General features: G+C 40.0%; 1 long non-coding RNA gene across 1 annotated transcript in view; it reads right to left on the reverse strand.

Moving 5' to 3' along the window:
• Positions 1 to 9970, reverse strand: part of LOC122790376 — a 38460-nt gene extending 28490 nt beyond the window's left edge. Inside the window, exon 1 of the long non-coding RNA XR_006363008.1 lies at positions 9926 to 9970. This is a non-coding gene — a long non-coding RNA (uncharacterized LOC122790376). The remainder of the gene's footprint in view (positions 1 to 9925) is intronic.
• Between the last annotated feature and the right edge of the window lie 9239 nt (positions 9971 to 19209).

The raw sequence follows: 19209 nt of genomic DNA on the forward strand, positions 1-19209 counted from the left end.
AGCCTGGTCTGCAAGACCATGGATCATATCATCATGGAACTTATAAACAAAGACATTGGTAATCTCCAAACTCTGGACCTCACCCAGTTTGGGTTTGTAAAATGCAGATCATGTCTCCTAAACCTGAGACTTCTTTCAAGCAGTCACCAAAGCCGTAGATGAGGGTAAGGTGGTTCACACAGCCTATCTAGATCTCGCCAAGGCTTTCAACACCATCCCCCACTCTGGAATTATAGATAAACTCACTAAATTAGGTATAAATCCCTATGTCACAAGATGGGTTGCTAACTGGCTCACTGACAGAACCCTCACTGTGAAAGTAGCAGACTCCAAATCCGACTTCAGACCAGTGACAAGTGGAGTACCACAGAGTTCAGTCCAGGGTCCTCTCCTGTTTGGTATCTACTTCTCTGAAGTACACAGAAGGTCTTTGGCTAATGAAGTTCGCAGATGACTGCAAACTAGGAGCCATAATTGAAACTCCTAACGATGTGGACATCCCTACAAAAGGGCCTCACTGAGACAGATGCCAGGTGTCAAAGCCATGGCCTCAAGCTCAATGCCAAAAAGTGCATTATCGTCATCCCTTTTGGTAAAAACTCTGTACCCATGAACTACCACATAGGCGGTAGTCTACTTAACACCGAAAGTGTGATAAGAGACCTTGGGACACAGGTGGGCAGTAGTCTCTCCTTTGATAATCGCATCGCCACAGTAGTCAGGAAATCCTTCTACATGGCACACCTCATCACAAAAGGTTTCTCATTCAGGAAAAAAGAGGTAATTGTTCCCCTCTAGTCATCACTCATTAGACTCATTATAGAGTACAATGCCCCTTTTGGTATGTACCTCACAAGACATCTACAACAACTGGAAAGGCCGCAGAAATACCTCACAAAGAGGATTACCAGCCTCAAACAGATGCCCTATGCAGACCGTCTCAAAACTCCAGCTTTACTCCGTCACATATCGCCTACTCAGAGGCGATCTCTGCCTAACATACAATGCTATGTCAGACCCAGAGCTGTTGGACATGGCCCACTTAAAGAAATCCCAATCCCTCTGCACTACATGCTCTAGGGACCTAAACATTGTCACCACAATAAACAAAACATGCTGGAGGGTTAGATTCCTGTCCCAGAGACTTCCCATACTCTGGAACAAACTACCTATCTATATCAAACAAAGCTCCTCATTAGCACTCTTCAAGAAAAATCTTGATGATTGGATGGGAAAAAGGAAATTCACCCCAGGGATCACTTCTGTGGCTCTGCTTGACAGGGATACAGGAAAATAATTTTCTTGGGTGGTGAAAGCCAGGGTACCTTTTTGGCTAGGCTTATATAGGCACTAGGGCCAATAGCCTAGTACCTACCTTTGAACCTATGAACCTATAAACCTATGGTCACTTTCCAAGATGGCTGCACATTGACCGACAGCTTGACTTTGGCTGTCTGAGTGTGAAAAAAAACTGAAAGACAAGGGCCAGGAACTCTGTCAATTTTAATAAATTCAGTTATTGGCTAGTAAGTTCACTGCCTGGATGCATGCAAAGATGAAACTAAGAGAGCCTGAAAAAATCAACTAGAAAAGGTGAAGAGAAAAACTGACTGGGAAGAATCCTGCAGCTGTTCAGCAAAAAAAGCAGTTTAAACATGAGCTTTGGTGCAAAACATGGCATCCATTAATCTAGAGGGAAACAAAAATCAAATGTGCTCATAGCTGATTCAAATAAATGAAACACTTTGGGAGTATATCAACTCAAATAACAGGCTTGAAAAAATGGAAGAAGCTTTAAACAGATATGCAGATGAGCTGATAAAACTGCAAAAATCAGAGTTTGAAGTTTTGAGAAGACTGGCTGAGTATGAGACTGCTCAAGAAGAGATGTTTCAAAAATGGTACCATTAGAAGACAAAGCATGTAAGGAAAATATGAGATTTTTTGCTGTAGCATGGGAAACTAGAAGGAGCAGACTGTATTCATTTTATGAAAGCACAGATTGAAAGAGCAAATTATGTACACTTTCCATACCTGGCCATGAGAAAGCAGCCAAAATCTTTATTATTAAAGATGCAGTCACACCAGCAGAAACAGCTTATCCTGAAAAAACGGTGGCAAAAGAGCAATGTATTGAAAGTTTGAGACAGTAGAGTGTTTTTTGGAAAATGATTATTTACTGTACACCAGGCAGAAGAGAAACACATTTATTCCAGCAATTAGGGACTGTCAAGAGGCAGGTGTGAGATTCAAGCTGCTGTATCCAGCTGTCTTCAGAATATTTTTCTTGGAGGATCAAAGTCATGTTTTGAAGCAGGAAATACAAACGTTTGTCAAAAAAGTGAGCCAGTGAGCAGAAGAGGACTCTCCTTAACATTCTTCCTGTAATAAAGCACATGGAGAGACTTTGCCAAGGAATCCTTTTCCATTGCTCCAAAGGAAAATGCTTGAGAGAGACAGAGAAAAGCACAGGAGGTGACTAGAAGAATAGGGAGTACCTTGGAATTGAATGGGATGAATGGAGCTTTGTTAACTTTGTTAAACTTGTAGGGAACTAAAAGGCATTTGCCATTTGGAAAGACACTGAGGAGATGGGAAGAGGAAAAAGGTAACTGCAATTAAAACAATTTCTGTTCTTCACTGTATTTCTATAAAACTTTTCATGATACAAGTTGCATGTTTTGTAGTAAAGCATTTTAGTTATTGTATGTGATAACAATACTAAAGTAAACAGATGCCTTTTGTTTGCCTTTCATTCTTTAATCTGTGTTAATATTAAGAAATGTAGGCATTACAATGCAAAAAAGTAAAAAAGGTTAGGCATAAATTAATAGGCTGTTATCTTGAGTTGTTGAGGTGGGGGATGGGGTACAATTGTACACAGATCATAATATATGTAGAATTGATATGTTTTCTCTTACTTTTGCAGAGGTGAATGTATGGATTAATACCCTTGGCTTAATCTGATAACAAGGTTTAAGTGAAAACAAGCAAATAAGAGAACACTGAATATAACATTTTTTTCCTTTAGCAATAAATGCTTTGGCTTGTCTTTAGAAGCCTGCAGCTGAGGGATAATTTTTTTCTTATGTTTCCAAGGAGACAAGCTGATTACAAAGCTTGAAAAAATGGAAGGAACATTAAACAGATATGCAGATGAGCTGATAAAACTGAAAAAAGCAGCGGCTGAAATTTTGAGAAGGCTGGAGCTGAGTATGAAACTGCTCAAGAAGAGATGTTTAAAAAATGGTACAATTAGAGGACAGACCATGTAAGGAAAATATGACATTTTTTGCTGTAGCAGGGAAACTAGAAAGAGCAAACTGCATTAATTTTTATGAAAGCATGAATAAGCAACTGGACTGGTATTCCACAGCAGGGACTGTTAACTGATAGGGCACATTGTGTGCATGCTCCATACCTGGCCATGAGAAAGCAGCCAAGGCCTTTATTATTAAAGATGCAGTCATACCAGCAAAAACAGCTGATCCTGACAAAACTATGGCAAAAGAGCAAAATATTAAAAGTTAGCGACAGTAGAGTGTTTATGGAAATGATTATTCATTGTACACCAGGCAGAAGAGAAACTCATTTATTCCAGCAATTAGGGAATGTCAAAGGGCAGGTGTGAGATTCAAGATGCTGTATCCAGCTGTCTTCAGAATATTTGTTTTCTTGGAGGATCAAAGTCTTGTTTTGAAGTAGAACAGGTTAAGAAGGAAATACCAAAGTTTGTAAAAAAAAGTGAGCCAGTGAGCAGAAGGGGACTCTGCTTCACATTCTTTCTATAATAAAGCACATGGTGAGACTTTGCCATGGAATCTTTTTCCATTGTTCCAAAGGGAAATGCGTGAGAGCAACAGTGAAAAATCACAGGCACTGACTAGAAGAATATGGAGTACCTTGGAATTGAATGGGAAGAATGGAGCTTTATTGACTTTGTTAAACTTATGAGGAACTAAAAGGCATTTGCCATTTGGAAGGACACTGAGGGGATTGAAAGAGGAAGGAAAAAAGTGTCTGTAATTAAAACAATGTCTATTCTTTTAACTGTATTTCTATAAAACTTTTCATGATACAAATTGCATGTTTTGTAGTAAAGCATTTTGCTTATTGTATGTGAAAATGATATTAAAGTAAACAGATGTCTTTTTGGTCTGTCTTTCTTTCTTTGTTAGTATTAAGAAATGTAGGCATTACAATGCAAAAAATTGAAAAAAGGTTAGACAATAAGTTAATAGGCTGTTATCTTGGGTTGTTGAAGTGGGGGATGGGTTGCAAAAGTACACATATCATAATATATGTAGAACTTATATGTTTTCTCTTACTTTTGCAGACGTGAATGTCTGGATTAAGACCCTTGGCTTAATCTGATAACAAGGTTTAAGTGAAAACAAGCAAATAAGAGAACCCTGAATACAAGAAAAACTTTTCTTTTGGCAATAAATGTTTCAGCTCGTCTCTGCAGCCAAGGGCTACATTTTATGCTTATGTTTCCATGGAGACAAGCTGATTATAGAGCGACAAAAAAGCCAAAGCAGTGGTTTCTTCAAGGCTAAAGGTGATGTTTTCTGAAAGCATGTATAATGTCTTTCACATCAATGAGGGGAATAAAGATAAAAAAGAACACACATAAATTAGAATAAGTGGGAGCATGGATAAACTTAACTTTAGGTTAGATAAGGTTTGTGTTTACAGATGTCTATTTTGGTTAATTGTTCCTCTTAGGATGGTTAAACTTCATTATTTGAAGATGTAAATAGTTTTGTGAGTTTTTATTAAGTTAATATGTTATTGAGGGTTTTCTTTCTGGTTGAGGGTTTTCATTAAAACAAAAAGTCTTGTAAAATGTGACATAGGATGAACCTGTCACATGGATACATGTATCATAAAAGCAGGAAACTGACATTTTAAAAAAGCTGTCATGCATAACTGATGGGAATACCCTATTCCTATCATAATGGCAATACTTTCTGTACTATCTTGGAATGTGAATGGTGTCACAGGTATGGACAAAAATAAAGCATATTGAATTATATTAAGATATGCAGAGTGCAAATAGCAATGCCACAGCAGACATGTTTGGAAAGAAATAAGCATGTGCATTTGATAAAGAAAGGATTTCAAGATGGATATTCAGCAGACTGTCAGGGACAAAGGAAAAGAGGAGTACTTACATTAATTACCTAGAGGTGCTCCAATAGTGATAAAAGATTAAAAACAGATAATAATGGTAGATTTGTGATAGTAAGGGGCAACTGGGAAGAGATGAGGTTTCAATGGCATGCATTTATATTACATTTAAAAGTGCTATTACTGAGAGCTTAAAATTTTGTGGGTGAAATAATCAGCTTTAAGCAGAGAATATTACTTATAGGTGGGGACAGGAATTTGATTTGCACTAATGAGCATGCATCAGAAAGGGCTAGAAATGACAATATAGCAAAAAAGGGTAGCTTTCTGAAGAACTATATTAAAATATTAAGTATGGAAGACATGAATTCAGTAGTAAGAATTTGGAGAGAATCTACATATTATTCACCAAGGTACAATAACTGGGCTATATTAGACACAAATTATATTTCATAGGAATATGTGCATTTAATTTAGACTGGGATGCACATCCAATAACTGTTTTTTTACTATCACATACTCAAATCTACTCCATTCTGGTGTTAAAATGTCCGAATCACATGTTTGGAAATCTCAACACCAAACACAAAAAAATGTCGAAGATAGTATTTTAGTAAAGTCGAAATTTCAAAAATGTCGACTTTACTGAAGTGCTGCACTTCCACTCAACATTAACAAACACTGCCCCCCTGCACACCCCTACTTATATATACAAACTACAAGATCACACTACAATGAGGGAAAAGGTACATTTCCCGATCCCCACTATAGTGCGATCTGCACCACAATGTTGAACCTTACAACAGCGAATGCTTGCTATTGTAAAGAATGACATTGTGGCATTTGTAATTTCAGTTCGGCCAAAGGCAGTTTTGCACAAATGTCAACAGCACAAAGTGCAGTTGACAAAGTGATTATAAACCCCAAGAACTACTTGAGATCATGCACCAATTCCAATTAAGATAAAAATTCAAAAAATAGGAAGAGAGTAGGATTTTGGATGCATATCCACAAGCAGGAAAAACAATAGGCATACGGAATATTATATTCACAAAATAACAGAAATTATACCAAGAACTAAGCCAACACAGGAATGGAGAAAGGAGATTCTGAGAATAGGGATGACTGCAATTACAGGTACAGAGAATTGGCAAGAGGGCACTGGAATTTACTGGAGGAAGCTGGCAAAGTATCCACATTATTAGGAACAAATAATTAGAGAGGGAAATGTGAAGAAATGGGAACAGGCCAAGAAGACATGTGGACTGCAAGATATAGACTACCTTCCCTACCATAGGTTGATATCAGAGTATAAGCAAAGAGAAAGAGATATGGGAATCCTAAGTGAAGGACCTATAGTGGTTGATTTTTTAGTTGACTCTTGAACAGAAGCTGCTGTTAAAAAGAAATAATTAGTAAGGCATATAACATATTGCATGATAACTATAGGAATCAATCAGAGGAGGCCAGAAAAGGTTGGGCAGAGAAGTTAAATAAGCAATTGACAGCAAAACAATAGGAAGACATATGTATGGCACCCAATTATGCAGCAGGTCTAGAAGATTTAGAATTTTTGCTTGGAAGTGTCTGCATAGGTACATTAATACTCCAAGCAGACTCCAAATATTTTTCCTTAGGTAGTTGGCAAATCTTGCAGCTGTAATGGGGAAAAAGAGGTATGTTTTGCAAACAGTTATTCTTGGGCAAAATAGTACAATTCGGTGCATATTCTTGGGCAAAATAGTACAATTCGGTGCATTTTTTTAGTTCTTCTGTACATAGTATGAAGTGTTTTTTTTATTTATTTCTGAAGAAAATGTAGAATTAAATTGTAGGACAGGTGTGTAGTGCAGTTTATGAGGGAACAAAGGCTTATTCCTGATACTATTTAGAGGGTGATAGAGAGATAGAATAAAACAATGATAGTGCTGGGAATAAATAACAGAGAGAGACTGTGATATGCACATGTATGAAGTATGCATTGATATGTTAAAGATATGTGTGTGTGTGTGTGTGTGTGTGTGTGTGTGTGTGCATGTACAAGGCAAGCGCAGCGCAAGATGCAGGTGGTAAGGTAGTGTGCATGTGCATGCATGCGTGTGTGCGTCTGTGTGCGTGTGTGTGTGTGTGTGTGTGTGTGTGTGTGTGTGTGTGTGTGTGTGTGTGTGCGTACGCGCGGCGCAAGGCAGTAACGTGGTGTGTGTGTGCGTGTGTGTGTGTGTGTGTGTGTGTGTGTGTGTGTGTGTGTGTGTGTGTGTGTGTGTGAAACCCAGTCATGAACATTCTACAACATTCTGTACAGTTGAGAAGTATGCACAGCATGACTAACATCATATCTTGGCTTAGACACCTGAAAACAATACATACGTGAGTAACTATTTCCATAGAAACTAAACATACCAATCTTGCCATTTTTAAAAGCAAACTGCAGCAATCATGAGGCTGTCAACAGTACAACACATAGCTACAACCCGTTTCACCATTACTCAAACTTAACAGTAACTCCTTGAAAAGTAGTGTGAAAAATAGTAACTCACCTAGTGCAATATTGATTAGATTACAAAGCTGAATGTGAATGCATTTGCATTGTTTTTATCCTGTAACAGTTGAAGCCCAGGAAAAATAATAGCAAATCTGTGAAAAAGAAGCCTGTGTTGCTTCAGCTGAGAAGCCAAGTGCTCCGGACTGTGCGGAACACTCCGCATTTGGGATTAATTTAGGTCACTGTTCTGCTGTTCCGCATTGAACAGCTGTGGCTCCGCTTTGACTGGCTCGTATATTGCAGTTATAGCCAATCAGCATCCTAATTGTACAAGCCAGTTAAATAGAATTAATTCTTCAAAGAAATGATGCGGCAATGGTGACTGCATGGCACACTCTGCGTTACTTGCTGGAAGTTTAAAGTAAAAACCCTCACTCTAAATGTCTAGCCACAGCCAAAGAGGAAATTATTTCTGCAGATTTTTATTGAACTCTAACTCTCTTTTTTTTTAGCAGTGACAATTTTAATTTTCTGAACCACTTCCGCCCTACAAAATCTATTTTAATGCTATTTAGTAGACAGAGAGACATCAGACAATGTGACTAGCATACTATTAGCATCATTAATTTAAGAGAAAAGAGGACCCGATATTACATCTCCACACTTTTCAGAAGCAAAAATATATTAGACCCAGATCACAGTCAAATGGAATCTTGGCAGGTGCTGGACTACTCCCCCCATACCAGTATCCAGTTGCTTGGTTATCTGTCTTCAGTCACCATAAAACAGTATTCAGCGTTATCAGAGTGCATACTGTTTCTTTCTCTTTCGCTCTTTTCTTTTGTTTTACTTCTATAATGATCATGGAGATATAAAACTGTTGCTTCAAATCTTACATCAAAACACTCTCACCCATTTGCTAAACAAAGTAAGTAAAACTGAAGACAGACTTAGCATGAGCAACAGTAAACAACTCTTCCCTTGAAAAAAACATTTATTAAAAATGCATCTGCCAGTCCATTAAATAGCAAGGCGTGATGTGACTCATCATAGAACACATGTAGTGAAGAGCTAATTAGCTTCTGTGTGCAGGGTGTAGGAATTTAAAGAACAAATCTGAAACGTTGCTAACAGCTTGGAGACCTACTAGATGCAAATGTCCCTTTTCACTGGCAACTGCCAGATGATCTGAAAGGGATGGAAGTCACTAAATAGTAGGCTTATACATTTGTGTCTCTCAGACTTCGTCCTTCAAAAAGTGTATGTTAAAACAAGCCCCGCTACTCTAGCAACTTTGTTAAGCTTATAAGAGCAATATTTAAAATAATTCTCTAATGTTGGACCTTTGTCCCCCGATTTTGTTGTTTAAGACTTCCTTTGTTTCTTGATCAGCCTGTTTTCTATAAGGAATACGAGTTAGAAAGGGATAGTTTTAAAATGGTCTAGGTAGTGGGCTCCAGTTTAATGAATATAGGGGGCAACTATGAAGTAAGTTCATTGGTTTTTGCAGTACCATGCATTACTGAAAACTTTATTGTGCCACTTTTATTCAGTGCCTGATATTCAATGGTGTAGATGGCTTGCATACTCAGTGTATAGGCAAATGAATACATTCACTAGCTTAACACTTCTTGCATAAAGCGTACTTCAATCAAGTCTGATGGAACTGAGGTGGGTTTTAAGCGTAGTGCAAAAAATAAGATTGTTCTACATTTTGACTGTTTGTCACACATTGCTAAGGTCCATATTCCACATTAGCCTCTTAAGAGGTTGAGACCTATGTGCTTCAGTATTTCCAGTTCTACTCCAGCATTGTTTACTCAACATGAAATCATGCTGGGGGAGGAGTATCAGAAAGCCAACAGAAGGTCTGCCTTGACAGTTTGAACTAGGAAATAAGTCTCACCAAAGAAAACACATGTAACAGTTACCATTACGGCAAGTGATGATGCTGCTATTGCAACCAGTGCAAAACAAAAACAGAACACTTAAAAAGCTATAGCAAATACTTTAAACTGTGTTTTTCTATTCCTTTCTTTCCCTGTGTAACAGTAATTCCAGAAAGAGAAATGGCTGTATAGTATTTTGTGGAAATCAGACTAGGCAGATACATTTGGAAACATTGTATCTCAAGTAAAAGAAATATGGGAAAATAAAAATCGCCTAAAATGGAATCAGACTGCAGAAAGAGAACCTGGCCTAAGTTTGTATATTGCATGTTTATTTAGTGTATATTTATTCTACAAATACCATACTTCTTTGTGTCAACTCTTTAATCAAATCACATAGTGATATAACTATAATGAATACCTGATGGTTTCCTGGAGGTCCGCCTTCTTTTCCACCAAGACCGTACTAAAAATAAAATTAAAGATAATTTTAAACAAAGGTCAACAGAACAAGTTTCAAAATAACCAATAGAAAAGAAAGTATTCTGACATATCATTATTACAAATTGTCTGGAGTTATACAGTCTATTTTAATAATTTCAGTAGTTGATAAAGTGCAAATGACCCTGCTAGGGTTGCCACCTTTCAAATGGGCCATATTGGGACATTTTTGGGACATTACATCAGATTTTACAGGCCCTGAAACAAACCCACAGTCAGTACAAAGGATAGAACTTTTCCTTTTTCCCTAAATAAAAAGATTATTCTTAGTAGCAGCTTGAGTTTAGCTTATTATGCTTGCTTGTAACATGTAGGTATTTCAGATACAGAAATAACTATTTTATGCAACTATTACATTACATATGGGACATATTATGTCCTACAATCTCAGGACATTTGCCATTTTTAATATTTTTGGGTCAAAACACAACCGCCAAAGAGGGACTGTCCCTCGCAAAGTGGGGCAAGTGGTAACCCTAGACCCTGCAGGTTTACACTGCTTAGCTCTTCAGACACTTAACACACTCTGACTGCATAACACCTTATTCCCTGTTCACTTTTAAGGTGCTAGTGTTCATAGCATCTTTGCACAAAAATGTGTTAGTGATCATTTTCTAAACAAATAGTCTTGCAGAAGTTTAGAGATAGTGAAAAGGAGACGAAAACAGAGAAAGTGAAAAAAGTACTTAAGGTTAGTAAAGGTAAACAGAATACAAGACTGCTATATGATGAAACCTAGTTAACATTGAAAACTCCTAAATAGCCTTTACAAGTTTGGTCACACTTACCATTTGGATAATAGTAACATTGCACAGTAGAATTGATCACCTTTTGGGAAGGCCCTTAGAGTAGCTGATAAAGAGCTGGTTGGTGGCAGTGATCACTACCTGATAGTCTTGGCAAAAGGCGGCATAGCAAATAAACCTGTACCAGTCTTCCCCAGAGGTGTCTGTGTGTTTGTATATAAATCAAATCTCAAAGTGTGTGTATGTCAGCTACTTGGGCAGGGACACAAAGCACTGGTTGGACAGAGAGGGTGCTGGAGGTTTTGGCTTGACCAATCAGCTGAGATCTTAACCCTTTAGTTGTGCCAGTGGGGAGTCTTATTGGGAATCTGGAGAGAGAGGGAGAAACTAGCCCCAGACTGACTGTGATCTCTGTTTGCTGTTAAGGGAAATTGTACTTTACTGTGTGTGTACTTGTCATCCTCCAAATGTGCACATCCCTCACTGGTGTTAGTGGTGAGGATTGAGGCTCCTTGATTGGTGGGCCAGTGCAAGAGGTGTCACGTATTAATTGTTTGGCAGTAGTGGGATAGCCACATCACATATTAATTGGTTGATAGTGGTGAGTTAGCCACATCACATATTAATTAGCTTGTAGTAGTGTGGATATTGAATTCCTGTAGCCTGCGTACAGTGATCACTGAAGGCTTTTGTACTCTAAATCAGCCATGCAGTGAACATTCAGAGTTCATATCACAATTGTTTTATTTATTTATTTTTTGTTAGCTTAGCTAGTCAGGGAGAGCAGGCAAGCATGCCAGCAGAGGAATATGGCAAGGTGACAAGGAGCCAGTTGGCTGAGATGTACTGGACTAAAGGACTGGTGCATGCCAACCTGACTAAAGCAGATATGATTGCAGCTTTAGTCACAGCTGCAGCAGGGCATAGCAACCAGGAGAATAACCAGACTGGCCATGGAGATGTACAACTCTCAGAAAATGGACAGCTCAACCTTTCTACAGAGGACTTAAAAATCCATCTAGAGTTAAAGAGGCTTGAGTTGGAGGCCAAGCATTTGGAAATAGAAGCAGCAGAGAGACATAGGCATCTAGAGACTAAGGGAAATGAGAAACTGTGATGCCTGGACACTGAGGAGAAGGAGAGGCAGAGGCAACATGAAAAGGAGATGCTGACTCTTCGCCAGAGTCATGGAGGTAATGGGGAAGGGAGTAACCGAACCCCAGAAGCAACAAAAGTTGGTAAATTTTTTCCACAATTTACAGAGGGGATACCCCTGATAGTGTCATTCATATGTTTTGAGAGGGTATGTAAACAGTATGATGCTGACCAAGGGCTCTGGGTATGGTTCCTGACCCCCTTACTCCATGGTAAAGCTGTAACTGTTCTTTCCAAATTATCTTTTGCTACACACTCCAGGGATCTAAACCTGGTCATCACAATGAACAAAACATGCTGGAGGGATAGGTTCCTGACCCAGAGACTCCCCATACTCTGGAACAGACTGCCTATACATGTCAAGCTGAGTGATTCTTTGGCCCTCTTAGAACTTTACCATTGATTGGTGATAGGAAATTCACCCCAGGATCACGCCAATCACCCTGCTGTATTGCGGGACCAGGAAGTAAATATTCTGGGAAGAAATAGCCAGAGAATTGTTATGGCTAGGCTTGTATTGGCCCTAGGGCCGATAGCCTAGTACCAGCCTATGAATCTGATCCTGATTGTTTAAATTATAATGTTGTAAAAAAAACTGTTTGCTAGAATGTTTTAAGTTAACATCTGAAGCTTATAGGAAAGTGCTACTTTTGTGTTACAGACAGGGGCAGATGAAAGTGTATGCGAATATGTTGCTGAACTAAACACTTATTTTCATAGGTGGGTGAGTGGATGACAGGTCACCACTTTTGAAGGGCTGGCAGACCTTTTGGTGAGGGAACAAGCCCTTAGCACTTTGCCTGAGGACATGAGGATTCACTGCATAATGCGCTACTGTAGATGAGTTGGGAAAGAAAGGAGACCTATACCTGGCAAGCAGGGCATCACTGCACAGGAAAGGGACACTGTGCCACCTCATGGGTCTACAAGGAACCTAGTGGTGGGCAGCCCAGACTGTCCCAACAGAGTCTGTCAGTAGCAGGGGAAGCCACTAATCCAGGTACACATCCAGACCAAGGGTTCAATGTTTAAATGCAACTAGTGGGGCCATGCAGCATATAGGTGTCTACAGAGGCAAGGTGTGGAACAAAAGTTGGGAAAGCCAGTAAGTGGAAATGACAAAATTCCATCAGTAGGTTGTCTTGAGACAACAAGGGTACCAAACTACCACCCAGATGTCCTGATAGGGAATGATTTTGATAATGCAGTACCATGTTTATGCAGTTACAGTCAGGCTTGAGACAAGCATGTGGGTCTGGTAGCCTGGGAGACAGACAGACCGCACACTTGCAACCAGGACTGGTGAGGTGGTTACTTCAGGGAGGGAGCTACCCTGTAGCAGTGAGACTGAAGGTGAGCCACAGCTGCTTGTGGGTACTGATGTTCCCTTGGACAGAGTGACTGCAAGGGCAGAGGTGAGTAGTAGTACCCAGGCTGACAGTGAGGCACCACTGTCAGAGGATACCAGACTTCCTGTGGAAGGGGAGCTGGGAAGGGTTACAAAGAGAGAGTTGAGACAGGCTCAACTCTCAGACCCCTACATTACAAGGCCTGAGAGGCAGCTAGTGAGGCACCTGATTCTCAAAGGAAGGGGAATCTGTATACTGGGGGAAAAGGGTTACTGTATAGAGAGTGGACCCCTGAGGAAGGGCTGCAGGGTGAGAGAATACAGCAGTTGGTAGTGCCCAGAGCCTACCATCTGGCACTTCTAGCCATAGCCCATGATATTCCCTTTGCAGGTCATATGGGCAGGAAACATACAAAGAGACATATGCAGAAGTTTTATTGGCCTGCAATTTTCAGAGATGTAACAGGGTACTGCAGGACCTGTGAGCATTGCCAAAAGGTCAGCAAGGCAGGAGACAAGGCGAAAGCTCCTCTGATGCCTTTTGCCTGTGATTGATAAGCCATTTAAGAAGGTGGCTGTGGATATTGTGGCCTCTGTACCACAATATCCTTGTGGTAGTAGATTATGCTACACGACACCCTGAGGCAGTGGCTCTGTTCTCCATTGAGGCAGAAAAGGTGGCAAATGCTTTGTTAGAGATTTTCAGCAGGGTAGGTTTCCCAAAAGAAATAGTGACTGACAGAGATGCCAATTTCATGTCAGACCTGCTGGCTTGTCTGTGGAAGTACTGTGGGGTAAGCACATAAAGACCACCCTACCATCCTCAGACTTATGGTCTTGTTGAGAGGTTAAACTCTACACTCAAGTCCATGCTATGGGCATTTGCAGACCAGTTTAAGAGGGAGTGGGACAAATATTTGCCCCATCTGTTGTTTGCTTACAGAGAGGTTCCCCAGGAATCCACTAGTTTTTCACCCTTTGATTTGCTGTATGGGCATAGGGTGAGGGGACCTCTAGATTTAATTTGAGATGAGTGGGAACGTGAGTGTGAACCTCACAAGCAGTCTGTTGTAGCATGTGTCCTAAACCTCAGGACAAGGCTCGGGAAACTCATGGGCTTGGCCCAGGAGAACCTAGCAGAAGCCCTACAGCAGAAAAAGGTCTGGTATGACAGAAATGCTCGAGCTAAAGAGTATGCTGTAGGGAGGCATGTAAAGGTTCTCATTTGCAGGCAGCTTGGGAGGGATCCTACAAGGTGGTAAGGAAGGTCAGTGATGTTAACTACATGGTAGAACTGCTAGGCAGGAGGCAGGGGCACAAATTGTACTATGTTAACATGATGAAACATTACCATGATAGAGAGGCCCTTGTGCTGAGTATTTGCAGTGGATTGCAGGAGGAGTCTGAGGAGATATGATGACTGATCTCCTCGGTGAGGCTCAGACTGACACCTCAGTGGAAGTGGTAGCAATGTCCCAGCAGTTATCTCCTACCCAGGTTTGAGAAATCCAAGCAGTGTTACAGGAGTTTGGGGACATGTTCACTGGGAAACCAAAGTGCACCCACCTGGTGAAGTACCATGTGGATATAGGATCCCAAAGGCCTTTTTTCAGAGAGTCAGACAGACTCTATGGGAGGAGATATAGGAATTGTTGGAACTAAGGGTAATCCAGGAGCCCAGCAGTCCCTGGGCCTCCCCAGTGGTGCTGGTACCAAAGAAGGATGGCAGCACCAGGTTCTTTCTGGACTACAGGAAATTAAATAGTCACACAGAGTCAGATGCTTACCCCATGCCTAGGACATATGAAGCCCTAGAGCAGCTGGGTGAGGCTAAGTATCTTACCACTAATGATCTTACCAAGGGTTACTGGCAGGTGCCCTTGACTCCCAGCACTAGAGAGGAAATACAAATATAATTAGATACATTTTCAACAAGAGTGTCAAGCAACAGAACAAGTTTCAAAATAACCAATAGAAAAGAAAGTATTCTGACATATCATTATTACAAATTGTCTGGAGTTATACAGTCTATTTTAGTAATTTCAGTAGTTGATAAAGTGCAAATGACCCTGCTAGGGTTGCCACCTTTTCAAATGGCCATATTGGGACATTTTTGGGACACACATCAGATTTTACAGGCCCGAAACAAACCCACGGTCAGTACAAAGGATAGAACTTTCCTTTTTTGCCTAAATAAAAGATTATTCTTGTAGCAGTTTAGTTGCTTATTATGTTTCTTGTAACATGTAGGTATTTTAGATACAGAAATAACTATTTTATGCAACTATTACATTACATATGGGACATAATTATGTCCTACAATCTCAGGACATTTGCCATTTTTAATATTTTTGGTCAAAACACAACCGCCCAAAGAGGGACTGTCCCTCGCAAAGTGGGGCAAGTGGTAACCCTAGACCCTGCAGGTTTACACTGCTTAGCTCTTCAGACACTTAACACACTCTGACTGCATAACACCTTATTCCCTGTTCACTTTTAAGGTGCTAGTGTTCATAGCATCTTGCACAAAAATGTGTTAGTGATCATTTCTAAACAATAGTCTTGCAGAAGTTTAGAGATAGTGAAAAGGAGACGAAAACAGAGAAAGAGAAAAAAGTACTTAAGGTTAGTAAAGGTAAACAGAATACAAGACTGCTATATGATGAAACCTAGTTAACATTGAAAAATGTGTTAGCCAGTTGTGCAAAACCATTTGGCATGTCTATGATAAATCAAGCATTCCTCACCCAAACAGGATTAATACCAAAGAAACAGGTGCTGGTAATGAATATGCCCATTCAGCAACTGATGTGAATGGGAGTAAAATTGTTTCAGCAGCCTGAGGCGTGGAAGTCCACAAATGATTCAACAGCCTAGATCACAAATAATAAACTGGAGAGAATTCTTTTAAGGACAGACAATTATGTAAAATTAGAGATTTAAAAGATCACAGTAAGTTAATAAGTCATCAAAGCTCATACAGAAACTTTAGGCATCAAACTTAAAACTAAAAGAATTACATACCAAAACTCCATTGATATGCAACAACAAAGTTTACATAGCTCAGAAATGTGTGGATTATTTTTGTTGGATGGAAGAACATATGAAAGCAAAAAAAGAACAAAACATATATACTTAAAAAAACACCAATTCAACAAAAACATTATGTAAAAGCAGTAGAGGATGTTTAGGTTGTGGGTAATGCAGGCTAACAAAAACTGACTTTCGTCATTCAAGGTTCTTATTTATGACAAACCATACCAGCCATGGATAAATCCTGCAATGTTCACATCTAGAATGGCTTTTTGTTAATTTTTTTTTTACAAATTAAAGAAAAGACTGGTGTCTATATGATGACATAATTAGTTGCAAAAGCTTTCTAATGTGTGGCTCATCTCTAGACCAGGTTGAAATTTTAATGACTTGCTATATTTTCCTGCTATTGCACATTTTAGACCACCATGCCACATGAGGCATTTGGGAGAACAGGGCTGTGCCATGTCTGAAGACGTTATTTTTATTATTATTATTATTAGTAGTACTGTTTTAGGTTCATGTAGTGAATGTTGTGGCTAATAATCTTTCTTCAAAAATGGGGAAATAGTATGTTAATTGTGATTCCCCTGTACTGGCCCAGTAATCAAGGAGCCTCAATCCTCACCACTAACACTAGTGAGGGACAAGCACATTGGCAGGATGACAAGTACACACACAGTAAAGTACAATTTCTCTTAAGAGCACACAGAGATCACAGTCAGTCTGGGGCTGTTTTCTCCCTCTCTCTCCGGATCCCCAATAAGACTCCCTATTGACACAACTATAGGGTTAAGATCTCAGCCGAGTGGTCAAGCCAAACCCTCAAGCACCCTCTCTGTCCAACAGTGCTTTGTGTCCCTGCCCAAATAGCTGACATACACATACTTTGAGATTTGATTTATATACAAACACACAGACACTCCTGGGGAAGACTAGCACAGGTTTACTAGCTATGCCTCCTTTTTCCCAGACTATAAGGTAGTAATCACTACCACCAATCAGCTCTTTATCAGCTACTATAAAGCCCTTCCCAAAGGGTGACCAATTCTACTGTGCAATGTTACTATTATCCAAATGGTAAGTGTGACCAAACATTTAAGGCTATTTAGTAAACTGCAATTATTTCTGTTTCCAGACAATAGAAAGAATTTCTAGCTGCAAACATTGTGTCTCTTTGCTGTATTAAATAACTTCATAGCACATCGTAAAACTCTTTACTTATTTTTCTCAGAGTTTGCAAGTTATCTCTGTATGTTCCAACTTCTACCATGAAAACATACATTTGCATAGGCATATAATCCTTATACATTTCTGCTGTTTTCCAGCAGGGTGCACTGTTTTCATTTTGAAGTTCAGCACATAACATAAAATTTACTTACATTTGTAAGACAAGCCTATTGATCATATTAATATTTACAAATGACATAGGATTATTTACAAAATTCCAGCTAGGTGGGCTGGCAGCCTCACATTAATGACTGCACCATCCACAATATGCCTGTTTGTATTTACGTTTGCTTATTGTTTGGTTTTGCTTATCCCATTAAGGGAGCTGTTGGTGTCACTCTGGGAATCATTTTCATAAGGTATACATGAACTTTATAATAGATAATAGTGCATCCCATCCCTGTTTAATGTTAACTGCTGTATTTGCTGTTGTCTGTCATATTTTACAGAAAATGGGAAAATTAAGAGACTAGAATCTATTCAAGAATCAGGTTAACAGGAATAGGTTAGTTTTTCATGAATGGCTTGGACACACAAAGTTCGGATGAGTTTATTTTGTCAGATCTGATTTGTGGGAATGTTACACATTAAACAAGAATGTTATCTGAGTAAATGTTGTAAAAAACTGTTTGCTAGAATGTTTTAAGTTAACATCTGAAGCTTATAGGAAAAGGTTTTGTGAGCATAGACGCAGGGCAGATGAAAGTGTATGCGAATATGTTGCTGAACTAAACACTTATTTTCATAGGTGGGTGAGTGGATGACAGGTCACCACTTTTGAAGGGCTGGCAGACCTTTTGGTGAGGGAACAAGCCCTTAGCACTTTGCCTGAGGACATGAGGATCTGGTCAGCTGGTAGACAATGCGCTACTGTAGATGAGTTGGGAAAGAAAGGAGACCTATACCTGGCAAGCAGGGCATCACTGCACAGGAAAGGGACACCCTGTGCCACTCATGGGTCTAAGGGAACCCATGGTGGGCAGCCCAGACTGTCCCAACAGAGTCTGTCAGTAGCAGGGGAAGCCACTAATCCAGGTACACATCCAGGACCAAGGGTTCAATGTTTAAAATGCAACCAGTGGGGCCATGTAGCATATAGGTGTCTACAGAGGCAAGGTGTGGAACAAAAGTTGGGAAAGCCAGTAAGTGGAAATGACAAAATTCCATCAGTAGGTTGTCTTGAGACAACAAGGGTACCAAACTACCACCCTGCAGATGTCCTGATAGGGAATGATTTTGATACTGCTGTACCGTGTGTTTATGCAGTTACACACAGCCAGGATTGAAGACAAGCATGTGTGTCTGGTAGCCTGGTGAAGACGCAGACAGACTGCACACTTGCAACCAGGACTGGTGAGGTGGTTATTTCAGGGAGGGAGCTACCCTGTAGCAGTGAGACTGAAGGTAAGCCACAGCTGCTTATGGGTACTGATGTTCCCTACAGAGTGACTGCAAGGGCAGAGGTAAGTAGTAGTACCCAGGCTGACAATGAGGCATCGCTGTCAGAGGATACCAGACTTCCTGTGGAAGGGGAGCTGGGAAGGGTTACAAAGAGAGAGTTGAGACAGGCTCAGCTCTCAGACCCTACACTGCAAGGCCTGAAAGAGGCAGCTAGTGAGGCACCTGATTCTCAAGGGAAGGGGTAATCTCTGTATACTGGGACAAAAGGTTACTGTATAGAAAGTGGACCTT

Source organism: Protopterus annectens, chromosome 16.part0, assembly GCF_019279795.1.
Source record: "Protopterus annectens isolate FY-2018-M chromosome 16.part0, PAN1.0, whole genome shotgun sequence".
In the NCBI taxonomy this organism is placed as follows: Eukaryota; Metazoa; Chordata; order Ceratodontiformes; family Protopteridae; genus Protopterus; species Protopterus annectens.